The sequence below is a fragment of the Camellia sinensis genome, chromosome 14 (genome assembly GCF_055761805.1).
Source record: "Camellia sinensis isolate YWXY chromosome 14, ASM5576180v1, whole genome shotgun sequence".
Taxonomy (NCBI): Eukaryota; Viridiplantae; Streptophyta; class Magnoliopsida; order Ericales; family Theaceae; genus Camellia; species Camellia sinensis.
In genome coordinates this window covers 43,210,691-43,228,002 of record NC_138974.1, presented here as the reverse complement: position 1 = coordinate 43,228,002, position 17,312 = coordinate 43,210,691, and positions in this window count along the sequence as shown.

Genomic DNA, 17,312 nt, shown 5'->3' with positions numbered 1-17,312 from the left:
TTTAAAAGATAAATTACAAATACATCTCTTGAGATTTGCTTAAAACATAGATTGCCCCCTATAGCTTAAAAAATTACAAATACTCCTTTATTAGAATTTTTTATTTAACAGAATTAATTAAAAAAATGAAATTCATAATTATTTTTCTATACAATAATAAAATTACCTAAATTATTAATTGAAACATATTTTTAACATCATTAAAAACTATTAATTGACTTGATGATTTATTAATAAAATGGACGATTTATTATGAAATTAAAAACTTCAAGGGGTGTGATGTAATTTTCAAAATCACAAGGACTATTTATATTTTAATCAAACTTCAAGAATATATTTGTAATTTATCCTAATTTAAAAGACCATTTTACCTTTACCTATATGTTCATGTCACTTGTTTATTCACGTATTATCTCACTATTTGTTCACGTGTCATTTATATATCCACTTAATCTACTTATCTATTCATAACATCCACCACCACTGGTCCACAAGCTGATCACTGACAACGACAATTTTTTCGACGTCTGTGGTTGGACAACCGTGGAAGTACAATTAGGAAAAAAAAAAATCTTTATAAAATAATTTATTATTTTCATCAAACAATTTCATTTAACATGTTACCATCAAAACAAATCAAGTATTAGATCAAATATCATATGGCCCATAAATTTGGACTTTTCACTTTTATGTGTTTAAAATTTGCTAATTTAATGAGTGAGTATTACCAAAATGTTAAAAAAATATGTTAGGAAAAAATGTATTGTTTATGTGTGACTCAACCACACATATTGAGCATATTTAAAAATATTATACATTTTATATTATATTTTTTATGCAGAATCTATCATTATGTTAAATTTCTTATATATTTATTAAATACACACATTAATAAATATATATATATATATATAGCCAACTTGAATATATTTTGTTCCAAAAATAAAATAAAATAAGGAATCATCCCTTTGTCAATCCTTCTCCTTTCTTTCAAGAAAAATGCTTGAGAGCTCTAGGAAATGAGCTCTAAACCATGCACTAATGACATGGAAGTGTGTGGGGTCCAGTTTGATGTGATGCTTTACCTTGAAATTTATTTTATTTTATTTTTTTTTTTGGGACTGTCAGCTCAATAGAGCTCTACTTTTAGAGCTCTACTTTTAGAGCTCTATAGGATTGTTGTTCTTTCAAACCCCTCGGCCTCTCTCTTTCACTCTTCTTTTTGTTAAATCACACTACAATTAGTAATGATTATACAATATGATATAGTCAACAATGATTTAATAGCCTCGTTTTTACTATGGTTAAATGACACTCACTAAAATTAATAATGTGATTATAAAATATGACAGTCAACATTGATAGTGATTTAATAGTTTATTTTTATTCTTTGCATGTAATCACGGACGGTGACATTTGTAAATTTATTCATAAAGTGCAAACAAACGAGATATTATAGTACATATTTGCACTTTATAATTAAAAAAAAATAATATAATTTTATATTTTTTTGAATCATAATAAAAAAAAATTCATAATCAAATACAATATGAACCATAACTAAAAAATTCATGAATCACAACTAAATTAATGTCATAATTAAAGAAAAGAATAACATAACTAATAGGCCATGTTTGTTTGGGCGGACTGATTTAGGTTGGATTAGCATTTCCATGACTAATAGTCCTAGGACTACGAATTATTTGAATTATGTATCCTATCTTATGTTTGGATTGATTTAGGATTATAAGGAGGACTAATAGTCCAGATTTTGGTTTAGCCATTCAATTTATATCCCACCCCTTTCTGTGGGATTGAATAGTCTATCATATGGGAGATACCATATCTAGATGGATTATTAGTCCGTACTTCAATTATTTAACCAAACATTGAATTAATAATTTTATTGGACTATTAGTCCAATCTCAAGTTCATGTCTACCCAAACAAACATGGCCAGAGTGTATATGATGCCCTCCTTTTAATGGTGTGTATGTTAGAATTTCCTACCAAAAAAAAAATACATTTCTTCATTGGTCAATTTTACATTTTTAATAAGACTACTCCATTAATTCAGCATGAAAGAGTACGTTTTTTATAAGACTACTCCATTAATTTAGAATGAAAGAGTACACGTTTTGTTCCTGTGAATAAATTTAGGCTCTGTTTGGTTATGTTTTCAAAATGTGATTCTACACATTGTTTTGAATATGATGTTTGGAACGTGTTTTGGAAACACGTTTCCAAAACTCTGCAGAGAAGTCTGTACTAGCCGCACTTTTCAGAATTTTTTTTTTTTTTTTTGCAAATTTGGTCTAACCGGTCGTCCGGCCGGTTGACCAGAATAGTGGATTCTTTTTTTTTTTGCAATTGATATGTTAATTTTTATATAATCAAAAAAAACATTTTCTGAAATTTTTAAAATTTTTTATGTGCTTTAAAATAATTTTGAGTTGTATGTTTAGTTATGAGTTGTAAATTTTTGTATCAAATATCAAATGTCACATCAACAATTCCCCACTCAAATCAAAACTCTTTTCAAAACTATTTTCAAAACTCTTTACCAATCAAATTTTCTACACTCAAATCATAATTTCAAACCCCACAAACTCAAAATACAACTCATACTCTCAAATCATAATTACAAAACTCTACCAAACGCAACCTAAGCTTTGTTTGGTTTACATTTTCAGAAATTATTTTTAAATAAATTTTAATTTGTCTTTATTGAACTTTTTTTACATTTTAATTTTTTTTTATACTTTTTAGATATAGCAAGATTAAATACATCTAAAACGTGAAAGAGTTTAACTAAAATATGAAAAAAAAAATACTAAATATAAATGAAATCTGAACAAAAATACACACAGATTTTACTTTAAATTTTTTTTTTTAGTAATTTTTTTAATAGTTTAACCAATTTATTTTACTTTTTAAATAGATTTTGATTATGTACATCTAAAAATTACAAAAATTAATTAAAATATAAAAAATTATAAAAATTAAATAAAAAATCATCAATAATAATTTTTAAAAAATTAAACCAAACAAATGCATCTCTGCCTGTAAGTTAACTTTTAAGATAGATACGGACAGTCTAAAAGTGAGTGCAGTTATGCATGCAGAGGAATCAGTGCATCTTGCAACTCTCCACCAAACATTGATACTCCTGCATAATAAGGTTGTGTTTGGTAACGTTACGTTTTCAGTTTATGTTTATAAAAATTTTATAAATTGATTTTTATTTATTTTTAAAAAAACATAAACTACAAACTTGTTTGGTAATTGATAAAATATTTAAAAAAATTTAAAAATATAAAAAAGAGTGAGAAATGGCAAGTGGTGGCAAGTGCCGGCGGAAGACGGTGGTGGAAAGTGGTGACGGTGGATGGGTGGGTGACGGTGGCGGGTGATGGGTGGTAGCGAGTGGGTGGTAGTGGTGGTAGTGGCAGGTGGTGGTAGGTGGGTGGCGGATGGTGGGTGGTAACGGGTGGGTAATGGTAGCGGGTGGTGGGCAGTAGCGAGTGGGTGATGGTGGTAGTGGTGGTGGTGGTGGTGGTGGGTGGTAGATGGTGGCAAGTGGGTGGCGGATGGCGGGTGATGGTGGGTGGGTGGGTGACGGTGGCGGGTGGTGGTGGTGGTGGGTGGGTGGGTGACGGTGGCGGGTGGTAGGTGGTAGCGAGTGGTGGTGGTGGTGGGTGGTGGGTAGTTGTGGCAGGTGGGTGGCGGGTGGGTGGTGGTGGGGGGTGGTAATGGGTGGTGGTGGCGGCGGGTGGGTGGGTGGCAGGTGGCTGGTAGTGGTGGGTAGTTGGTGGTGTCAGGTGGTGGATGGTGGTGGCAAGTAAGTGATGAGTGGTGGTGGCAAGTAGGTGGTGGTGGTGGTGGTGGTGGTGGTGGTGGTGGGTGGGTGGTGGTGGTGGTGAGTGGGTGACAGGTCGGTGGTGGCTGGTGGGTGATGGTGGCGGGTGGTGAGTGGTGGTGGCAGGTGGTGGTAGGGGGTGGGTGGTGGTGGCGGAAGACGGTAGTAGAAAATGGTGGCGGGTGGTGATTAGTGTTGGATGGTTAAAAAAAAAAAAAAACCTCAAAACGGAAACATATTTTTTGTATTTTCATTTTTTGGCCAAATTTATAAACTAAGACCACTGATTTATAAATCAAAAATTTTACCAAATAAGTTTTTATTTGAGTTTTTAAAATTTTTGTAAATATAAACAGAAATCTGAAAACGTAAGTGTTACCAAACGATACCTTATAAACCAAAAAAAATTATCAAACAAGTTTTTATGACAGCTTTTAAAATTTTTATAAATATAAACTGAAAACTAAAAACGGAATAGTTACCAAACAGACCATAAGTGACTTTCTTTCTTCTGTTTTTTTTTTTATATAACCATTTTTAATGCCTCTCTTATATATGATTGGAATTAATTCAATTTCAGTAATGGTTCAGACCATCACAAAATATTACTCTCATAATTTCATTCACTTGTGATTAGTTCAAGTAAGAAAGAGAAAAAAAAAATAATATAAACACATCATTGGTCCACATCACTGTAAGGGTGGTGGGGTCTTTCCATAAGGGGTCCCAAATATTTTCTCTTCAATTTTCTGTTTTAATTTTTTTTAATGTTTTAAATTAGAGCATATTACTGGTAAATCCAATCTAAAAAAAGTATATAAGACGTTAGATTCAGTAAATATTTTTTATTAGTGAAAGATCCACCCTTCGTGAAATAATTTGGTGAAAAGTCCTTCATTGATTTTGGAAGACATTTTGTTCAAATTTTATCCCTTAATTTATCTGGTGACTTTTTGTTGATTATTTGTTCAAATTTATATCTATCTGTTCAAATATTTTGATTATCTGTTCAATTTTCTCACCCTTATCTGTTCAAAATCTATGTAAATTTTATTATTTGTTCAATTTTTTTTCTATCTGTTAAAATAACAATTCATTTTTTTTCTCTGTTGAACCTTATTTATTCATTTTTTTATCTGTTTAAATTTTTATTTTTCTACTATCTGTTCACTTTTTTTGTCTGTTAAAATAAAAGTTCATTTTTAAATTTGTTAAAAAGGAAAATTTCTTGGGTGCTAGGAGGGTACCACGTGGCATGCCACCTGATGCCTTCAACCAATCATAAATACCATGACCTCCCATGTTATCTTGCCATCACCAAACACATAAATGTAACCCCTACTCTCTTAACCAATGAGAGAATGGAAATACCACAACGCACCTACCATCTTTGCACACAAAAATTACACGTTAAAAAGAGGTGTGATCTGTTCAAAAAAAAAAAAAAAACCACTCATTGTGTTTGGTTTGAGTTTTTTGAATTAAATTTTTTGAAAACTGAGTTTTTTAATTTTCGTATTTTTTTGCTTTTAGTGAATATTTTTAAAATTTTAAACATTTTTTTTATGTTTTTAGATGTACCTTACTTAGATGCATCTAAAAAGTAAAAAATTTGTGAAAAAATATTTTTTAAAATTAATAAATATATAAAAATACAAAAAATGTACTAAATTTTCATATTTTTTTATATGTTTGGTATTTAGTGAATTTTTAAAAGATTTTTTTCAATTTTTTTTTACTTTTTAGGTATATTTATGTTAGGTATGTTTAAAAAATTAAAAAAAATTGCTCAAAATATTAAAAAATTCAATAAAAACAAAAAAAATACGAAAAATAAAAAAGTAAAATTTTCTGAAAAGTATGTTTGAAAAATGATAACCAGACATAAGACATAGTGACTATTTTTGTTTTATCTGTTGAAATGAAACAACTCTTTGTGGTATTTTCCTTCTGATACTCCTACTCCTACTCCTACTCCCACCACCACCACCACCACCACCACCACCACCACCGAGAACACACCAACGCCCACGCCCACGCCCACGCCCACCCCCACCCCATCATCGCCAGCTGCATCTATCAAACCACAAATAAATTTATTTCTCGATTTCTGTACGGGGAGCAAATGTTCAGGCAAGCCCGTACTCCTTTCTTCCGAGCTTCGTCACTGTCCGATCTCTTGCGAGCCAATAAGGGTGAGCTACCCGGCGGTGTGTGTCCGAAAAAACCCTCCGACGATCAAGTTAGTACACACCTTAGGATATAGAGAGAGAGAGAGGAGTTTGGGTGTAAGAAATTCCTTACAAAGTGTTCATCTGTCGCGTATGGGGGGCGCAGACATGCTTATATACCCTCTGTGCCCCATATCTACTCCCAGTCATCTCCTGACACGTGGCTCCGCTATCCCATCTGTCAGCATAAACCTTGCTGAGCATCACCTAATCTCAACTGTCTGCCATCACAGCTAGAGCTTGGCAGCCGAGCTGCTCTATCCGTTGCTGTGCCGTGCCGTGCTTCATACCCAAGCACTTCACTGGCTAAGACCAAGGAGGACCGGGCTAGGCGGCATCTCGGCAAAGCCTAGCTCGAGGCACCTCCTGTGGTCGGCCTTTTTGCCGGTCAAACAGTTACCTCGGCTGACCACGCCTTTCCGGGCGCTGGTCACTCAGCTTGTCTGGCTTCGGTCATCCCTTGATCGAGCAGCTCGGTCCGACCGAGCACTGCCTTGCCGAGCAACTTCTTTACGGTCTGGGTGGCACACACTCGGCCCAAGTTCTGCACGGCCCAAGTTCTGGCAGCCCATCTCTAGGCGGATAGTCGATCATCTCGGCCCCATACACCGTTAGGCTCTCAAGCTGCTCGGCCATTACCTCGGCCCAACTCTAGATCATAAATCACCCTCTCAATTGCCCCTTAATTCCGTCCGCGAAAGCGTGACTGGGATTACTCACTTCGACCGAGATAACATTTCTTCGATCTTCAAGATGCCAAACCTCGACCGGGCTAGTTAACATAACTGTCTGCAAACTTGCCCGGTTATACCCCTCGGCTGACATCCTTTACTTCAAAAGTAGCTCGGTTGGCTCTTCGACTCTTCAACCCGTCGCTTTAGTCCTAACGTCGCCATAAATGGGGACACGTGGCGGGCTGTCATTGGTCATCGAGCAGCCAACCCGCCGTTTTTGCCAGAATTTGAATTTGGGCGGCCTCTCGTTCCTTTATATACAAGACCGCCTTTACACAATTTCTTCCTACTGCTTCTTTTCCATCTGACGCTTCAGAGCTCAAGCCATTTCCTCTCAGCCTTGACTGTCATTCTTCATGATTGGAAGAACAGCTCCTGCCGTTCACAGGTAAGACCTTCGATCCCTCTTGAGTTGTTATTTTCTTTCATATTACACACATTAGGGTACAAAAACGTAGCTCTCAGGGCATAGGCCATAGAAACCGTCCCAAACCTCCCACTGTTCTTGGTGGTCTTCATCTTCCTGAAGAACACTGAAGAACTGGCGCGAACCGGGCTCCTGGTCTTCTTTTGATCCAAAAAAACCAATCTGACCGAGCAAATAACATGTTTGTCTCAACCCCAGCAAAAATCGAGATAACAAAAGGACTTGGTCGCTCAACCGGGCTAACATCTGGTCTGCTTGGGTGACCGGGCTCCTTAATTAGAATAGATAACCGAGGTGGTTTGGCACTCTTAATGACCGAGCTAAAGTCCAGCTCCTTTTGCGCGACTGCGCTCACACTTACACTTGCCATCCTTTTCCTGTAGAGTCCAAGGGGACCACTGTCATTCCTGAGGCTCTCAGGACCGAGCAGCAACCAATTACACAGTGCCAAACCCCTCAGCCGGGATACTAAGCCGGCCACAAATGGGGAAATTCCGCTTCCTAGTGGATACTCCGGCCGCGCTAGCTGCTTTCAGGGAGGAGTACGGCGTCCCGGCCGATGTCCATCTGGAGCTCGCAGAAGAAGAGACCATGCCTTGGGGTAGAACAGAACAATGCCCCTTCACCGTGCTGTCGGTCGTCGAAGGAGGACTCCGCTTCCCTCTGAACCCACTCATCACCGAGTTCCTACGCCGAACCGGGCTTGCACCCACCCAAGTGTCTACCAACACTTACCGGATAATAAACGGCGTGCACGAGCTGAACAACCGGTTAGGCATTAGCCTAGGTTTAGCCGAGATCCTACGCCAATACACCCTAGGCCACACCGGCGACGGTCTCGCCTATTATCTCAAGATTAGACCGGGCAGAGAGAAAATCGTGACCGGCACACCAGATAAGGATCTTCACGACGATGATTTCTTCTGGGTGTCTGGTAATTAGAGACAGCCGAGGTACCGGGCTGGATGATTAGCAAAAATTTTGGAAGCACATGTAAGCCGCGCAAATTATCTCGGTTAATACACTTTCTTGATGTTTCTGTACCTTAATCATTCTCTTCCTTGTTTCTTTTGCAGCCATCCAAGCCTTGCAAGCCAACTATAATTTCCCCAACGTAGAGGCAATCAGGACCGCGCTTCGCTACCGCGACCGAGATTGCAACCAATTCCTCGGCTACAGTCCCACATACAGATACTCCGCTCCCCGCCAGAGTAAAGTTACTGACTTCCTCTGAGCTCCAACACCTCCACCGGATCCTACTCTGCCAGACGTTCCCCTCATTCGCCTGACCGAGGAACAAGAAATGGCCAAGCGCAACAGAATCAAGAACCTGCTCACCGCCACATCCGCCGAGCTGCCAAGCGTTGTGACTCGCTCGCCAGCCGCCGGTCAATCTAGTGACGCTGTGGTCGCCCTTGCCTCTCAAGCAATCGGGCAATCCAGCCGGGAACCCTCTGCACGACGTACCGGTAAAAGAGCTCGGGCAGACCCATCCGCCGAGCTAGTCGCCGAGCTCACTACCGAGCATCCATCTGACGCCCCCGTCCCAGTGCCGGCCTGGCGTCCACAGTTGAAGCACCGGGGTTAAGACATCCCGAAAACGGCTTCGATCAAGGCTGACAAAGAGCATCTGCTCGCCTTCGATCTGTCCAAAGCTCTTCTACTACTAAGCGACGTGGTCGGCAGCGACCACGCCCCTGACACTCGGTTGGTCAAATCATCAGTGAAGTCTATGGCTAGGGTAAGTCAATGTTCCTCTGAAAATTTCACAAGTGTTTGCCCGGTCCTTTTCTAATCAACTTTGCTTTTTGCAGGCCATTCAAAAACAACACCTGGTTTTGGAGAGCATCCATAGACTTCGGCAAAAGGCTAATGACACAGCCAGCCAGGTCGAGAGCCTCCAAGCCGAGCTCGGCCGGGCTAAGTCTTCGCTTGAGATGGCCAATTCCGACAACAACAGACTGCTCGGTCAGCTGGATGCGGCCGAGAAAAAACGGGCTGAGCTCCAGACCGAGGTAGACGAGCTCAAAAAGTCGAAGAAGAAAGCTTGCCGGGCTGCTAATAACGCCGGCTTTAACGAAGCCGAGCAGAGCTACAAGAAGCAAGTCTTTGCAACACAAGACATATACTTCAAGGCTGGCTGGAAGTTCGCCTGCGAACACCTCGGCCAGGCTCTGACACCGACGTATTTGCCAACCCTCCTCCAGCTTCGCTACCGGTCTACCTCGTGCCTTATGCAAACGACGTCTTCAGTGCTTTGCAAGCTGAGGCCGAGGAAGGACTTGAAGAGGGAGACGGTGAGACAGATTCTGAGGCAGAGGAGGCCGAGGTGCAAGAGCAGCCCGGCAATGATGAGCCCGGTGCCCAAGACGCAAATCCAACCATCAACCTTGATGCTGGCGAGGACGAGTTTACCCATCTCTCCCCCTAGTTTAGTTTTCTTTTCGTTTTTGTATTTTTGCTTTCAACGCTTTTGATGTAACCGGGCTATGTCCCCACCTTTTGTATTGATTTTCTTATCAATGAAAAAGCCAAATTTTGCCAAGTGTTTGCGCGGTTGCCATCAATTCCATTTTCAGCAAAGCATCTCGGTATAAATCATTGTTTGAACAAAACACCTCGTCGACTGGAATTCATAACTCGGTTGAAGTACTTAAGCAGAACAAAACAACAAATTCATAAACTGAAATGACCATCTCGGTTGGTAATAACAAAGTTTGAACAAATCATCAACACTTCCAACCGGATTAGATCATCTCAGTTGGGAATCCGAAGTTGGACAATACACCAACTCTTCCAACCGGAGTAAATCATCTCGGTTGGGAATCCGAAGTTGGACAATACGCCAACTCTTCCAACCGGAGTAAATCATCTCGGTTGGGAATCCGAAGTTGGACAATACACCAACTCTTCCAACCAGAGTAAATCATCTCGGTTGGGAATCCGAAGTTGGACAAAACACCAACTCTTTCAACCGGAGTAAATCATCTCGATTTTTCATATTAAAACAACAGTCCAAGTGCTAAATCAAAATGACTTCTATAGATTGACAAAAAGATTTACATGGTGAAGTGCAAGCCAAAAAATTCCTTTGCATAAGAAAAGAAGGCAAAAACTTAGAAGTAATACAGTTTCAAGTTGGCCGCATTCCATGACCGGGGTATTGCTCTTCCCTCTAAGTCCTCCAAGTGGTAAGCCCCCTTGCCCGCCAGACCGGTGATCTTGTAGGGTCCTTCCCAATTTGCCCCTAGTTTGCCTTCTCCTGGCACTAGGGTGTTGCCCATGACCTTCCTCAAAACCCAATCACCGACCTTGAATAGTCTGGGGTGCACCGTCTTGTTGTATTTCTTGGAGAGCTCTTGCTGGTAGGCGGCTACATGGATGAGGGCCTTCTCCTGACGCTCTTCCACTAGGTCCAACTCCAAGGCAATAGCCTCGGCATTCAGTTCAGGCTCGAAACTCTCGCTTCTTAGGGTAGGCATGCCAACTTCCAGGGGTATGACCGCCTCCATGCCATAAGCCAAAGCATATGGAGTTTCCCCGGTAGATCGCCGCGGGGTTGTTCGGTATGCCCATAGGACGCTGGGTAATTCCTCAGCCCACTTTCCCTTTGCCTTCTCCAGCCGTTTCTTCAACCCATCCAGTATAGTCTTGTTTGATGCCTCGGCTTGACCATTGGACTGCGGGTAAGCCGGGGTGGAGTTGTAGAATTCTATCTTCAAATCTTCACAAAATCCTCTGAATAGGCGACCGTCAAACTGGGTGCCGTTGTCAGAGATCAAAATCTTGGGGATGCCAAACCGTGTGACCACGTTCTGCCAGACAAACCGCTTCACGTCTTTTTCTTTGATGGTTGCCAAAGGCTCAGCTTCAACCCATTTTGTGAAGTAATCTGTGGCCGCAATGAAGAATTTCCGGTTGCCCGGTGCTGTTGGCAGTGGCCCCACTATATCTAGCCCCCACATGGCGAAGGGCCAAGGACTGGTGAGGGGAAGAAGTTCCCTAGCAGGCTGATGGATCTGATGGGCGAATTTCTGGCATTTTTCGTACTTGCGGACGTATTTTTGTGCGTCGGCCTGCATGCACGGCCACCAGTATCCCTGCGAAATAGCTCGGTAGGCCAAGGACCTGCCCCCTATGTGGTTGCCACAAATGCCTTCGTGAATTTCGTTCAAGAAGGCCTCCACACTATTCGGGTGCATGCACTTTAGATAAGGACCAGTAAAGGACTTTTTATACAGCGCACCAGATGGAGAGAGCCAAAACCGCTCTGACTTCACCCGGGTTTTGTGGGCTTCTTTCTTGTCAGTTGGTAGAGTCCGGTCTCTGAGGAATAAGATCAAGGGGTCCATCTAGGAAGGACCTAGCGCGGCGCAGAGTACATCCGTCTGCCCGGCGTCTTCAATGTTTGGCCGCGGAAGAAAGTCAATTAACAAGGGATTTGGAGACGTACTGTCTACCATGGAAGCGAGGCCGGCCAGCTCATCAGCTCGACTGTTTTCTTCACGACCAATTTGTTGGACTCTGATTGCCTCAAACTGCTTGATATGCTCCCTGACCAGAGCTTGGTACTTCGCCATTCTGTCGTCCTTTGCCTCGTAAATCCCAGAGACTTGGTTAACCACAAGCTGGGAATCATTGTACACCAGGAGCTCGGCAGCCTTCATTTGAATTGCGCTCTTGAGCCCGGCGAGAAGGGCCTCGTACTCAGCCTCGTTGTTAGATGCTGGGAAGCCAAGCGTGATAGAATGTTCAATGGTTAGGCCATCCGGGGAGATAAGAACGATACCTAGGTCGGCGCCATGACGGTTGGATGCTCCATCAACAAATAGCTTCCACATTTCCCCCACACAAAGCTTCCAACAGGCTGATAGGTCCTGAGAGTTACGAAGGACAAAGGGATCACAACTGCTCGGCTGTGCGGTTTCAAGTTCTGTGTTGACTGGTTCCAATTTAGTCCCCATTGGTGATTCGGCACCGGACTCAGCAAGTTGATCTGTAATGCTAAAGTCCGTAAGCGAATCATCAGGTTGCGGTGTTAAGCCGGCCGCAGGGTTTGAGCTGTGTGGGTCCATTCCTTCCCCCCTTGATGATTCGGCACCGGACTCAGCAAGTGGATCGGTGATGCTCAAGTCCGTAGGCGAATCATCAGGCTGCGGTGTTAAGCCGGCCGCAGGTTCTGAGCTATGTGGTTCGATTTCTTCCCCCCTTGGTGATGCGGGACCGGTCAAGGCGAGTGGGTCGGTGATACTCAACTCCGTCATCGCAACACCGGGTGGTAAAACCGTGCAAACTGAGGGTGCTTCAATGGTGCGCGCAAACTCCACGTCGCTACCTCCTCTATCTAGTTGTTCCTCGGTTGGTCTTGCGTGCATCTCATCATCTGCCACGGTAATATCAACCGGGCATACCGGATGAGTGCCAAGTGAGAACTCGGCGACGAAATCTGCCAAGGCCTGGGCTTTGATAGCGGTGCGCGGCTGGAACTTCACATCAAACTGTCCCAACTCGACTGCTGTAGACACCCCATTTTTGACCGTCCTCAAGACTTGGACGTCACCGTTTGAACACTCGGTGATTATCCATGTTTGTGTTCGTTTGGAGTTCCCGGAGGTCTCGGCTACGCGCCTTGCCTCAGGATCTCCGAACTTGACTGTTTAGTGTCTGGTTTCACACCAAACACTTGTGTTTTGCCTTGGAAGGGGAGGGAATGCCTTGTGAGACATCCCCACACACCACCGGCAGTGGCTAGGGGCCACCGGCTGGTTTTTTCTTCCATCGGCAATCTTTTCTGCCGGTCGGCACATTTTGTTGCCGGTTGGCACTCTTTTTTGTCAAAATGACATTTTTGGGCAGCCGACCACTGTTCATTTGGGGTGTTCGCGGATCGGTTTTGTGCGGTTTGCGGTTCGGTTTTGACCCGCCCGCATCTATGCAGTTTGGGAAAAAGTCAACCCGCAACCGCCCGCAGTGCGGTTTGCGGTTTGTGCGGATAGGGTTTGCAAATGTGCGGGCGGTTGCGGGCGGTTTGCGGTTTACACTTTTTTCTTTAAAAATTAATTTTCGAGTTTTTTTTTCCCAGCGAATTTAAACATCAGATTCATTTATATATTTGTGATAACAATTTTTTGATGAGTTTACAAATAAAAATTGAATATCAATGCATTAAATGAAAGTACCCAAAACAAAGAGACTCTACACTAACATTTTTGCCATGAAAAAAATGTATATCAATGCATTAAAGGTTGTACTCAATTAGAATTGCCAGTTCAGTAATCGATAATCAAACTATAAGTTCTATCAACCATTAGAAGGAAAATTTTATTAGGAAAAAGTGGATGAATCACCAATGAAAATCATATAAGAAACCAAGTTTAGGACTTGATAATGCTACAGCATTAAGAAAGTTGAGAAATACTTAAAAATAAGGATCCTAGTGTCATAGAGAATATAATAGTGCTCCTGTAAAAGTTACAAAGTTGGTATATAAAAAAAAAATAATAATAATAATGAAAGTGCGGGCGGTTTTTGCGGGTTGCGGGTTTAAACCGCGACCCGCCCGCAACCCGCAAATTTGTCATATTTCAAACCGCATCCGTCCGCATTATGTTTGCGAAACCGCCCATTTATATGCGGGTTGGGAGGATTGGGCGGTTTGAGCGGTTCGGATAAACCATTGCCCACCCCTACTGTTCATCTACTTTATGTAGATATTTTGTGCCAGCTGTGATAGCTGGCACCAACTCTGCCTCCCTCCATACACGTGTATGGAGGGATCTCCCTCTAAGCAAGCTTGTTGTATAAGCTTTGCAAGAGGGAGTTCTATAAGAGGACAAGCCTCCTCTTGGCTCTAGGTTAGAAACTTTGAAGGCAAAAACCAGAGCTTCCATAGATAGATACACCCTATCTCTATATCTCTCTCTCTCTCCTCCTTTGTGCGTGTTTCTTGGCCTAAAAGTGTGCTTTTACCTTACTTTTGCACTAATACACACACTATTACACCTAGCTCCGAGATTGAGGGACTTGGGGGGTTGATTCTTGGGTTTTTGGACTGATTTTGATCAAAAGAAGAGGGTTGGACCATTTGTTCTTCAAAGGATCTTCAAGGGTGAGCACTTTACTTTAGATTCCCCAAACTTGCAATAGTTTTTTACCTATCTTGCTTGCTGATTTAGCTCTTGTGCATAACATAAAAAAAGCTTACATTTTTATGCTTTAGAACTTTCATTGAGGTTGTTTTGTGGTTTGAGTGCAAACTCACCTTATTAGGCCTTATTTGGCCCCTTTTGTGCTTCCCTTGTGAGGCCTTGTTTGCTTGAGTGTGTTGGTCTTTTCACCACTAAAAACCAGTTGATTTTCAGTGATAAGGAAGGTGGTTTGAAGTCTTGCATAGGGGAGGGACACCCCTCTCCCTTCATTGTCTTATTTCCTTGCATTTTGGCTTAAAAGGTAACATGCATGCTTGCTTGATTTTTTCCTTATTTCAGAACTTTTTAGGTGTTTTTAGGTCATATGTAATCTCTGTTTTTGGTCGGATTTATACCTCTTTGCATGCTTAAAGTACTTGCTTTGCATTGCTCCTTTTGGCCTAGAAAGGCACCTTGTGTTTAGGCCATGATTCTTGCATGTGTAGGCTTAGTTTCATGAAGGTTTTGGCATTGTCTTACCATGTTTAAGGTCTGTTGGCCCTTCATTTCAGCCATGTTTGCATAGTTTGATGTCGTCTCTTTATGTTTTGGCTTGTAAGCTTTGAGCATTTTGACCTCTAGCATGCATAACTATGATCATCCTCATGATTTGGCATCATTTAGGACCCCATTTTAGTCCATAAATCATGCTTGTATGCTTGCATTTGTGACCTCTTCCATGCCTTGAGGGTGTGCCCTTTTATGCTTAGATATGAGCCTTGGTGCACACACCTCTTTGGAGCCACTTTAGCTGCCATATTAGGAGGGTTTGGAGTCCTATTTTGCCTGTAAAAATTCTGTTTTTACTTGTCTAAATCATGCCATGATTGGTCTTGTTGTTGGAAGTGAAGTGGCCCTTTTCGTGCCTTAGCCTTGGGACCATTGGATTGCTTGTTGGCATAGGTTTTTGTCCACCCTTTTAGGCACTTTTGGCCGCTGTTTTGGGGTGGATTAAGGTCTGCCTCTTTATGGTTTGAGGCCCCCTTGCATGCTTGTCTTATGACCATTGCATGATTGCTTCATTAAGTGTTGTAATATTTTGGTCCCATTGCTTAAATTGTTCGTATTCGCATTGCATTTCGCATGCCTAGCATTGCATACTGGCCATACTAGTTGCATAACATTTGGCATGCTTCGCATTTCCATCTCATTGTTGCATTTTGAGCCATGTTTGCATAACATGCATTGCACTACTTGGTTTGGGGTGTCAAACTAAGTGTTGAAGGTTAAGGGGCGTTCATACCATAAGTGATGTAACGCGCCTTAACTTTCGGTCACTGGGGCCTTTGACTTCGACATGATAAGGCTTTGGTCCTCATTTGTATGTTGCATGCATCTTTACATCAAGTGGCAAACTTGATCCCTTGGGCTATCATGCACCATTGATGGCTCGAGGATCGAGGGTCATGCTTCCCTGAATTCAAAGCATGATAGGAAGCATGACCATGCTTACATGTGCCTGAAATCCCATGCCATACTGTCTGTCCTCTGTTTGCTGTCAAAACTGTCTTCTGCAGGAGGTTTTTGCCGACCGGCATAATTTTGCGTCGGCCGGCAATCTGTTTACAGTCGATAGATCCAAAAACGGCCGGTGGAAATTGTGCACTGCCGATGGGAATTCCCCCTAGCCGGTGGTACTCTGCAGCATGCAAGGAACCTGTCCTAGGGCTTTTGGAAATTTTCAGAGAAGCAGGGCAGTATAAACAGAGGTGGCAGTGATGTGGTACGGGTTTTCCAGGCGAGCCGGGTTTCGAGCATGCATCATTCGCGCATCCCGAGGCAGAGGCTGCGACCATCCCTTTCCTTTCTTTTTGCATTCTTCCTATTACGCAAATTAGAAATTCTGTAATAATTTTATTTGCTTATTATTTGGACTGTAATATTTATTTGTATCCTCCGAGCGAGGACAAATCTGTAATAAGTGTGGGTGAGTGTGTGTATGTCTTCCAATCCCCACTTCTTTCTTCCCTTTTATTTACCTGCTTATGATGGTAGATTAGGGCATTTTTGAAATTAGCATACCTTATGCTATGCATGCGTGCATTCATGCATTTGTATTGCATGCATTAGGCTCGGTACATCATGCTAACTGCATTTGTATTTCAAATTCCAAATTGAATACGTGAATCAATTGGTTGCATTTCATATGCCATATTTAGGTTATTCGAGCCTACTCTAATTGCATCTTGCATGTGTTGCATTAGTCAACTTGACATGGACTAGGACACGCATGTTTGCTAACTAGTTTGTTGTTTTGGCATGGAGTACAATGTAAGTATTTATGCTTTAGCATATCGCATGCGTGTGAATGTTGCCATGATAGTATGCTTACCATGTGGCTAAGTGCTTACATGAGATAAACTGTTTGAATGCCTGTGGGTGAAGGTTGGATTGTTTGAGTTTGAGAAACTCATTGAAATCCGTATTTTAGCCTATTGCGAGTAGCAAATTCCAAAGTGTTTTCTAAAACAAACGGATATGCAATGCTTATTTCCAAATTAGGCAATCTAGTCTATACTTATTTGCTGCGCCCATAACATAGTAATTCTAGGCTAATAAATGGAATAAGAACACATAACGTTTTCAAAATCGGATATCATGGTTAGTAGAGGCCGGTCTTCGGACCGGGCGAAAGGGGGTGCTCATAGCTGACCTTCCCCGATCGTACCCAAGCTCCTGAGCCGAGATAACTCCGATGATGACGGACATGTGGCCTTCGGCACCGAGTCAGGGTTTCCTAAATTTCCCCATTAAAAAAAATATTTAGGTGGCGACTCTGTATCTGGCAAAGCAGTCCATGTTTGGCACTTCTTTCCTAAAAACTGTTTTCTCAAAACGATTTGCCAAATTTGGACTCTTTGGTTCAAGATTAAGA